We start from the raw sequence: 10,587 nt of genomic DNA, 5'->3' as shown, positions 1-10,587 counted from the left end.
GAACGGGGATCTACATTTTATATTTACCATTCGGCCCAGCAGACCACTCTTCCCTCCCGGTGACCCATTATCAATCATTTTGGAGTCACAGAGATGACATAGACCAATCATAACATATGTGAGCTTATATAATACTATTTGGGCCCTTATTCAGTACCATCTTTAGGGCCCTCTATGGTGGTTTCTGCCTTAATATACGTTTAATTCTTATTATAAATCTCTCCTGATATTTTGATATTAACCTTGGCTTGTATTTGACCCTTCATTTATAGTATCCTGATCCGGCCTGTTCATGACTTTTAATATTTCTGCTATTCCGACCCAGCTTGTTATTTTGTTTATTCATTTTTCTGTTACCCTAACCTTGACTATTACTGACTATGTCTTTATTTTTATTACATTAAGTTTAGTCATATGCTTATTTAGAACTTCTGTTTGTGGGATTCGTAATTTCCTGTTAGTTGGGGTATGACCCTTGTGACAGTGTATCATGTAGATTCAAAACTTCCCTACTAAAACACTGAGTTTTAAATGCAAAAATCAATACAGCAGCAACGATATGCATAGGCGTGCGCAGCCTATTGCATTAGGGTGTGCACCCTAAAGCACAAACACACGCCGCATGTATATGTATATATATATATATATACACACACACACACACACACACATATACATACACTGCTGTGTGTGTGTGTGTGTGTGTGTGCTGTTAGTGTGCTGTGTGAGGGTGGTGTGCAGTGGCGTACACACAACCCATGGGGCCCCGGTGCGAAAACTGATCCGTGGGCCCCCCCGCGCGCGCGCTTACGCTGCGCGGGCAGGGGCCACAACACATGGCGGCGGGCACCGGGTCGCAGGGCTGCGACCTGTGTGACCGCGGTATGTACGCCAGTGCATGCATAAACACATACACTTTAAGGACCACTACAGACACCCAGATCACATCAGCTCAATGAAGTGGTCTGGGTGCCAGGTCTCTAGTTTTAACCCTGCAGCTGAAAACATAGCCGTTTCAGAGAAACGGCTATGTTTCACTGAGGGTTAATCCAGCCTCTAGTGGCTGTCTCATTGACAGCCGCTAGAGGATTTTCTGCGATTCTCACTGTGAAAATCACAGTGAGAAGACGTTGAACGTCCATAGGAACGTTCCTATGGGCGGTTTGAATGCACGCGTGGCTCTTGCCACGCATGCGTATTCGGAGCTGAGAGGCGGAGAGATTCCCAGCGCCAAGGGAGTCCGGCGCTGGAGAAAGGTAAGTGCTTAAGACACACACACACAGACTCTCATGAACAGACGCACACATTTACTGACAGACACACACTCAGTGACAGACATACATACACACTCACTAACAGATGCACACAAACATACTCAGTAACAGACACACACACTAACACACACTCTAACACACACACACACACACACTAACATACACTCACACACACACTCTAAGACTAACACACACGCTAACACACACTCACACACACTAACATACACTCACACACACTAACATACACTCACACACACTAACATACACTCACACTCACAAACACACACTCGCTAACACTAACATACACTCACACTCACAAACACACACTAACATACACTCACTAACACTAACATACACTCACAAACACACACTCACTAACATACACTCACACACACACACACTCACACTCTAACACACACTCACTAACACTAACATACACTCACACTCACAAACACACACTCACACCCTAACACACACTCACTAACACTAACACACTCTAACACACACTCACACTCTAACACATACTCACTAACACTAACATACACTCACACTCACAAACACACACTCACACTCTAACACACACTCACTAACACTAACATACACTCACAAACACACACTAACATACACTCACACTCTAACACACACTCACTAACACTAACACTCACAAACACATTTTTTTTAAAATCCCCCCAGCCTCCTTACCTGTGGGAGAGCTGAGGGGATTCCCTGGGGTCCAGTGGTGCTGCTGGGCTCCTGGGGGGCCGGTCACCCGGTGGGCAGGCAGGCTGGCGGGCGCGCGAGGGAGCACTGTCTCCTGAGTGCTTCCTCTTCAGCTCCCTCGCGCGCCGCGTACTGATGCCGGAGCCGGAAGATGACGTCATCTTCCGGCTCCGGTATCAGTGCGGTGCGCGAGGGAGCTGAAGAGGAAGCACCCAGGAGACAGTGCTCCCTCGCGCGCCCGCAGTACCGGCCAGCCGGATGACAGCAGGGCCAGCCTCTGGGGGCCCGGAGGTGGACGGCTCCTGGGCCCCCCAGGAGAAGAGGCTGGCCCAGTGACATACATACCGGGTCGCAGGGCGGCCGGGCCCCCTGGTGGGCCGGGCCCGGTCGCAGCCGCGACCCCTGCGACCCCGGTATGTACGCCACTGGTGGTGTGTGTAAGGGTGCTGCTGTGTGTGTGTATGTGTGAGGGTGCTGGTAGTGTGCTATGTGGGTGAGGGTGTTTGTGTGTGTGTGTGAGGGTGCTGTTTGTGTGTGAGGGTGTTTGTGTGTGTGTGTTAGGGTCCTGTTAGTGTTCTGCGTGAGGGTGCTGTGTGTGTGAGGGTGCTGTTTGTGTTATGTGTGTGTGATGGTGCTGTGTGTGTGAGGGTGCTGTTTGTGTGATGTGTGTGGGTGTCGTGTATTTCTGAGGGTGCTGTTTGTGTGTGTGTGTTTGCGAGGGTGTTGTTAGTGTGCTGTGTGTGAGGGTGTTGTGTGTTTGTAAAGGTGCTGTGTGTGTTTGTGAGGGTGCGGTTAGTGTACTGTGTGTGTGAGGGTGCTGTATGTGTACTGTATGTGTGTGGGTGCTGTTTGGGTGCTGTGTGTGTGAGGGTGCTGTGTGTGTGCTGTTTGTGTGAGAGTGCTGTATGTCTGTAGGTGCTTTTTGTGTGTGGGTGCTGTATGTGTGTGTGCTGTATGTTTGGACAGATTGTGGAGGTGGGGGCAGATTAGTAAATATCCCCCCTCCCTTCTTACCTTATGTAGGGAGGGGGGATCCTTGCTGCCATGTGCCATCCCTGGTGGTCCAGTGGAGAGTGAACTCTAGCCTGCGGGGCTAGAGTTAACTCTCGTGAGATCTGAGCGTTGCCGCGGCAACGCTCAGATCTCGCGAGAGGAACCTGGCGGAGCTGCTGTCTAGAGCTCCCCGGGTCCTCTCCTGCCTCCCTTCATGCTGCTGTGGGCCGGTGAGGTAGATCTTTGATCTCCCCGCCGGCCCATGGAGGCTTAGAGCAGAGCCGACACTCAGCGCCGGTTCTGCGTGAGCCGACAGGGGAGAATAAAGTCCTGGGGAATAAAGTGTGGGAACCAAGATTCCCACCCCCCCAAAAAAATAATATACACTCCAGTGTGTGTATGTATATGTGTGTGTGTGTGTATATATATATATATATACACACACACACACTCATACATTCATAGACACACACATTCACAGACACACTCATACATTCACAGACACACATATTCACATACACTGACACACATACACATTCACAGACACACATACACACATTCACAGACACACACACACATTCACAGACACACACATATTCACATACACACATTCACAGACACACACACACACACATACACAAACACAGTCACAGACACAGACACACACACACACACACACACAGTCACAGACACACACATTCACACACACACAAATTATAATTTTTTTAATTAAAAAAATGTCCACCCAGCCTCCCTACCTGGAGTGCTGGCGTGGACTTGTCCCTGGGGTCCAGTGGGTCGGGCGGCTCTCTCCATATCAGCCGCGGCGAGGGAGCTGTGTGCTGTCTGCTCCCTCTCGCCGCGCGGGCTGTCCGCTGTAGCTGGGAGCCGGAATATGACGTCATATTCCAGCTCCCAGCATCAGCAAGCGGCGCGCGGCGAGAGGGAGCAGACAGCACACAGCTCCCTCGCCGCGGCTGATATGGAGAGAGCCGCCCGACCGGGGGGTCCATCCCCTTTTGCCCCCCCTCCCATCCATGACAGGGGGGACATGGGGGGAGGAAGGGGGGCATTGGGGGGCGCTGAGTGCCTGCAGGAACAGCGTTCCTGCACAAAAATAGTGCAGCAACTCCGTTCCTGCAGGACTCAATCCATAGGCGTGCCGCGGGGATTAGGGTGTGCCCAGGCACACCCGGCACACCCCGTGCGCACGCCTATGACGATATGTCACCAAATTCAGCAGAACCCAGATATAGTACACCACAGTCAGGGCCGGACTGGGAAGAAAATCCAGCCCGGGCATTTTTTCATTACAGCGGCCCACTAAAAAGGGGGGCGGGGGCAGATAGGGTGTGTTTTGTCATCACCAATGACACGCATGCCCCATCACAAAGTGAGCATGTTGGTTCAATGCTCTTCCAGGGTAGACCATGCGCAGAGCTCTGCTAAAGAGCTCTGGCATGAAAGAAAGACACTGTATTTGTTCTGCACAGCGCAAGCAAATTCAATAACATGCTTGCACTGTGTTTGCTTGAAATTTGTTTCTGGTGTCTCCATAGTTGGGATACCAGGAGACAAAAATGCTAGGAAAGCATATTGTGCAGTGTGTGTGAGGGTGCTGTGTGTGTGTGTGTGTGTGAGGGGTGTAGTGTGTGTGCGAGAGGGGTGCAGTGTGTGTGTGTGTGAGGGGTGTAGTGTGTGTGTGTGTGTGTGTGTGAGTGATGGGTGCTGTGTTTGCGTGAGGGTGCTATGTGGGTAAGGGTGCTGTGTGTGTGTGCTGTGTGTGAGTGGTTGCTGTGTTTGCGTGAGGAAGCTGTGTGTGTCAGGGGTGCAGTGTGTGTGTGAGGGTGATGTGAGTGTCAGGGGTGCAGTGTGTGAGTGAGGGTGCTGTGAGTGTCAGGGGTGCAGTGTGTGTGTGTGTGTATGTGTGTGCTAGTGAGGGTGCTGTGAGTGTCAGGTGTGCAGTGTGTGTGCTGTGAGTGTCAGGGGTGCAGTGTGTGTGTGTGTGTATGTGTGTGCTAGTGAGGGTGATGTGAGTGTCAGGGGTGCAGTGTGTGTGCTGTGAGTGTCAGGGGTGCAGTGTGTGTGTGTGTGTGTGTGTGTGTGTGCTAGTGAGGGTGCTGTGAGTGTCAGGGGTGCAGTGTGTGTGATGTGAGTGTCAGGGGTGCAGTGTGTATGTGTGTGCTAGTGAGGGTGCTGTGAGTGTCAGGGGTGCAGTGTGTGTGTGCTGTGAGTGTCAGGGGTACAGTGTGTGTGTGTGTGTGTGTGTATGTGTATGTGTGTGATAGTGAGGGTGCTGTGAGTGTCAAGGGTGCAGTATGTGTGCTGTGAGTGTCAGGGGTGCAGTGTGTGTGTGTGTGTGTGTGAGGGTGCTGTAAGTGTTAGGGGTGCAGTGTGTGTGTGATGTGAGTGTTAGGGGTGCAGTGTGTGTGTGTGTGTGTGTGTGTGTGCCGTGAGTGTCAGGGGTGCAGTGTGTGTGTTTGTGTGAGTGTGTGTGCTGTGAATGTCAGGGGTGCAGTGTGTGTGTTTGTGTGAGTGAGGGTGCTGTGAGTGTTAGGGGTGTCTGTGAGGCTGAAGTGACAAGGGTGATTATATTCCCCCCTCCCTGCTTACCTTATGCCTGGGAGGGGGGGATCCTGCTGCTGGCATCCATCCCTGGTGGTCTTAGTGGTGAGTGAGCTCTAGCCTGTGTGCCATGGCATGGCTCAGAATCTCACGAGAGGAACCCGGCGGAGCTGCAAGTTAGAGCTCCTCCGGGTTCCTCTGCTGGCAGGCTTGCTCCCTCCCTCTCTCCCTGCTGGCGGCCGCAATATCCTGCATGTGGGCCGGTGAGGGAGATCCTTGATCTCCCCACCGGCCCGCCGTGGACTACTGCAGGGCCGGCGCTCGGTTAGTGCCGGCCATGCAAAGACCGGCAGGGGAGATCCTGTGATCTCTCTGCCGGCCTCGGCATTTGCCCGGTGTGCCCGATGGCCAGTCCGGGCCTGACCACAGTTAACAGCAAAGCCATTTATCATGTGCTCTTTTGTATGGCAACAGTGGTAGGGAGGTTTGGTTTCATTTATTTTCTGGTTAAAAATAACAGAAGTGCACAGTAACTTCTAGACTTAGTTTGGACAAATTTAGAATCACCAATTTACACTTTTTTTTTGCTTAGTGTTTGTAGAAAGAAAATCCTTTTTTTTCTTAGTGTGTTCAGTCCAGTGTGCTGTGTAGTGTTAAATAGTGTCACAATAGTGAATTACCAAACACCAATCAATTTGCAACACAAACACTATTTTTACTGAGTAAAGCTGAGTTAGTTTATACAATACAGAATCTTTGATATCCCAAATTTATTGTAATAAGAAAAACAAACTCACCATCATCAATGTTGCATTCTAATACCAAGAAAGAGTTAAAGAATGGATCATTCAATCCATCACCAGCCCCCGCAGCCACCATTAGTAGAATTCAATCTCTTATTTTTGTAAGCCCTTAATGCTGCAATAAATGGCATGCATGCTGCCACAGGTACTGCAGCTCCTTCCACCAGAGGTAGTTCAAGCTTTAGAGCTTCTGTGTTTTATTGTGACGGAGCAAGTGACTGGTGAAACCAATATACTTGTTGCGATTACCTATGTTACCCCTTAATTCCTGAAGCTCCACCAAGATGTAACAAGCAGAGACTTTGTTGTTGCCATCATAGCTACTCTTTGTTGAAGAGGTAGAGCAGAGTATTCAAATAGTATCCCCAATGCCTGATGTTGCTGGTGGTAGTGGTGACAAGGAATCCAATTATGATAATATTGCTATTTTCCCCACGGTGCTGTATGTGGTAGGAGGCTGATTGTGGGATTGTGTGTGCATAGAGGTGACTGTTTGTTGTGTAGTGTGTATGTAATATGTGTGACTAGGGACTGTAGTGTGTGTAATGTGTTTCCAATTTTGGTGGTAAATTGTGCACATCTAGGGTTTCTAGAGAATGTGTGTGTATTCATGTTTCTTGGTTGTAGAGAGAAAGTGAGAAAGCATGTGTGTGGATTTGTCTATTTGTGTTTGTAAAAGAACTGTAGTGTGTATCTAGAGGCTATTGAGAGTACTTTTGTGTCTAGAGGGTGTAGTGTATGTGTTTGTCTATGGGGTGGAGTGTGTGTCTAGAGGGGGTTTGTGCATCTAGTGGCTGTAGTCTGCGTATTCACATATCTAATGTGCATGTATATGGGCTGTAGTACATGTGCAGGGCTACAGTGTGTTTGGATTGGGACTGTTTTGTGTGTGTAAGGAGCTTTAGTATGTATTCATTTGTGTGTTGTGTGGGAGGATAGGGGTTCCAGCTGCAGAGAAAAAGAAAATATTCATCAAAATAAAGAAATTAAATCATTTAAAAAAGAAGACATGTATTTATTTATTGCCCTCTCCCTTATGTTACTTCCCTTTCTACAAGGGAGGGGGGACATCCTGATGGTGCAGTGAGCTGAAAGTACTCTCCAGCTGGTAGAACATTGTTTCTAACAAGCTCCAGTGTAACTGAGAGAGTTGTTGTAGTAACCCCCGTCAATGCTTTCAGTGACTGGAGCTTGCGAGAATTATAGCACTTGGGACCCCCAGTTGGAGGTGAGATGGAGATCACTAAAGGGAATTGGTTACTTGTTCAGGTCACATTCACTGAGCATTGGACCTGCATGGACCGGCAAGGGAGATCAACAAGCTCCTTGTTCAGTTTCAGCTCTTTGGCTTGATGGCCAGTCAGGGCTTGCTCCTCCATACATCATTCCTTTGCAATTTACTTTCAGTGTACCATTAATGCTTGCTATTACTGAAGGAGCTGTAGATGAGTGGATGCACTTCACCTCAGATTTATAGAGTGCTTCTAATGGTCAACATGTCTTCCTGTTCTGGTGGCTTTAGCATGGTAGTGGTAGGAGGTCTACACTCAGAAGCATGTCAGGCTGGGAGTGGATCTGTAAAACAGAAAGGGCTATTGATCTCTCTTGCTACATCCTGATATGATGGACAAAAAATAACACTTCAGCAAACATAATATTTCTGCTGCTGCTGCTGAGAAGTCCTTTATTCAAATGCCGTACAATGTAATGACTGACTGAGACTTGCGGTACCTGCCACTTCCACATAAGCAGTTAGAATGAGCTGACAGGTTATTGTGGTTTTTCCACACAGAAGGGCTGTCACTGACATTAAAGACTGGATGCCTGGGAAAGTTTTGTTCTTGTCAGGGTGGAAGGGGTGAGTGAGTGGTCGATTGCCTACTATTTCCTTTAATTTTGGGGAGAAAATCACCTATTTTCAACTTAAACGACCCCTGCTCCCCATTTTTTTTATTCATATAGTATAGCAAAAGGAAAAATATTGCAGTCACTCATTATACAATCAAGTTTTCTCACTTACAGTTTTTCATTAATCCAGAGATATTATAATTAGAGATGTCCCGAACAGTTCGCCGGGAACATAGCTTGTTCCTGGTCGCCACGGTGGGCGAACATATGCGATGTTCGGTCCGCCCCCTATTCATCATCATTGAGTAAACTTTGACCCTGTACCTCACAGTCAGCAGACACATTCCAACCAATCATCAGCAGACCCTCCCTCCCAGACCCTCCCTCCTCCATGACGAATAGGGGGCGGACCGAACAAGCTATGTTCGCTGGCGAACAGTTCCTGGCGAACTGTTCGGGACATCTCTAATTATAATCTTATTTTATCAACCAAGAGTTGTCTTTGCAAAAATGCTTGATATTGTGTAGCCATTAGGCCAAGCAATGTTGTAGCCATTTTTGGATGTCAGCACAGTAATAGGCATCTTTTTTACTGATTTATTTTTTTAGAGTAATGACATTCTGCCAAGCCACAGCATGGACTAAATTCTGCAGTCTAATTTTTTATTTTTTTTTAGATGAAGTGATTCAGTCAAAACAAAATGTTCTGTCATGCACAAGTCTAATTGGTACCCTACGTATGCCTGAGCCAGGTTTCAAAGATGTCATAGAGTCAAATGATGGACATGGTCTCACTATACAAAAATGGCACTATGAATTTTATGTAGCTGAAATATCCAGCAACTTTAACTCCCTTAAAATTGTATTCGTTACCTGGGTTTTTGTGACATTACACCCCGTTCCAAATTATTATGCAAATGATATTTTTCTAATTTACCTAAATAATTGATGTAAATAACAGTCAGCATAATTCTCATGTTATCAACTATCAAGAGTACAATTCAAATTGTATTGAACAAACCTCCTAATGATAACAGTATATTTTTTTTAAACATAAAAAACTTACAATGCACTGTTCCAAATTATTACAGTAAGTTTCAAAACAATTTATAGGTTGTAAAGAACTGAAAATTGTCATTTGTTGTGTTTGCAGCATATTTACTGAAATCAAAAGCTATTTAAATCAAACTTATAACAACATTTTAACTTTTAAACATTTTAACAGGTCACGTTACATTTTAACATGGGACCCCTTATTTAATAGCAGCTTGCAGTCTTGCATCCATTGAACTTGTGAGTTTTTGGACAGTTTCTGCTTGAATTTGTTTGCAAGATGTCAGAATAGCCTCCCAGAGCTGCTGTTTGGATGTAAACTGCCTCCCACCCTCATAGATCTTTTGCTTGAGGATGCTCCAAAGGTTCTCAATAGGATTGAGGTCAGGGGAGGATGGAGGCCACACCATGACTTTCTCTCCTTTTATCCCCATAGCAGCCATTTATGCAGAGGTATTCTTTGCAGCATGAGATGGTGCATTGTCATGAATGAAGATGATTTTATTACGGAAAGCATAGTTCTTCCTCCTGTACCAGGAAAGAAGCTGGTCAGTCAGAAACTCCACATACTTTGAAGAGGTCATCTTTACACCTTCGGGGATCCTAAAGGGGCCGACCAGCTCTCTTCCAATGATTCCGGCCCAAAACATGACTCCACCACCGCCTTGCTGATGTTGCAGCCTTGTTGGAACAGGGTGGCTGTCCACCAACAATCCAATACTTCATCCATCTGAACCATCCAGGGTTGCACGGCACTCATCAGTGAACAGGACTGTTTGAAAATTAGTCTTCATGCATTTTTCTGCCCAATGCAGTCATTTCTGCTTGTGAGCATTGGTTAGTGGTGGCCGAATAGAAGGTTTATGCACAGTTGCAAGACTCTGGAGGACTCTACACCTTGATGTCCATGGGACTCCAGAGGCACCAGCAGCTTCAAATATCTGTTTTCTGCTATGTTATGGTATTTTAGCAGCTGCTCTCTTGATCCGATACATGGATCTGGCAGAAATCTTCCTCAATGTGCCTTTATCTGCACAAACCTGTCTGTGCTCTGAATCAGCCACAAATCTCTTAATAGTGCGATGATCACGCTTAAGTTTTTGTGAAATATCTAATGTTTTCATACCTCGTCCAAGGCATTGAAATATTTCACTCTTTTCGGCAGCAGAGAGATCCTTTTTCTTTGCCATATTGCATGAAAATGGTGCTCTGCTTAATAATGTGGAACACCCTCCTTTAGTAGTTTTTCCCTTAAATTGGGCTCACCTGGAAATCTAATTATCACAGGTGTCTGAGATAGTTTTCAATTATCAAAAGAGCCCTGAGACACA

This window comes from Pelobates fuscus, chromosome 2, assembly GCF_036172605.1.
Source record: "Pelobates fuscus isolate aPelFus1 chromosome 2, aPelFus1.pri, whole genome shotgun sequence".
Taxonomy (NCBI): domain Eukaryota; kingdom Metazoa; phylum Chordata; class Amphibia; order Anura; family Pelobatidae; genus Pelobates; species Pelobates fuscus.
The sequence above is the reverse complement of the archived record's forward strand: the minus strand, read 5'-3'. Positions refer to the sequence as shown.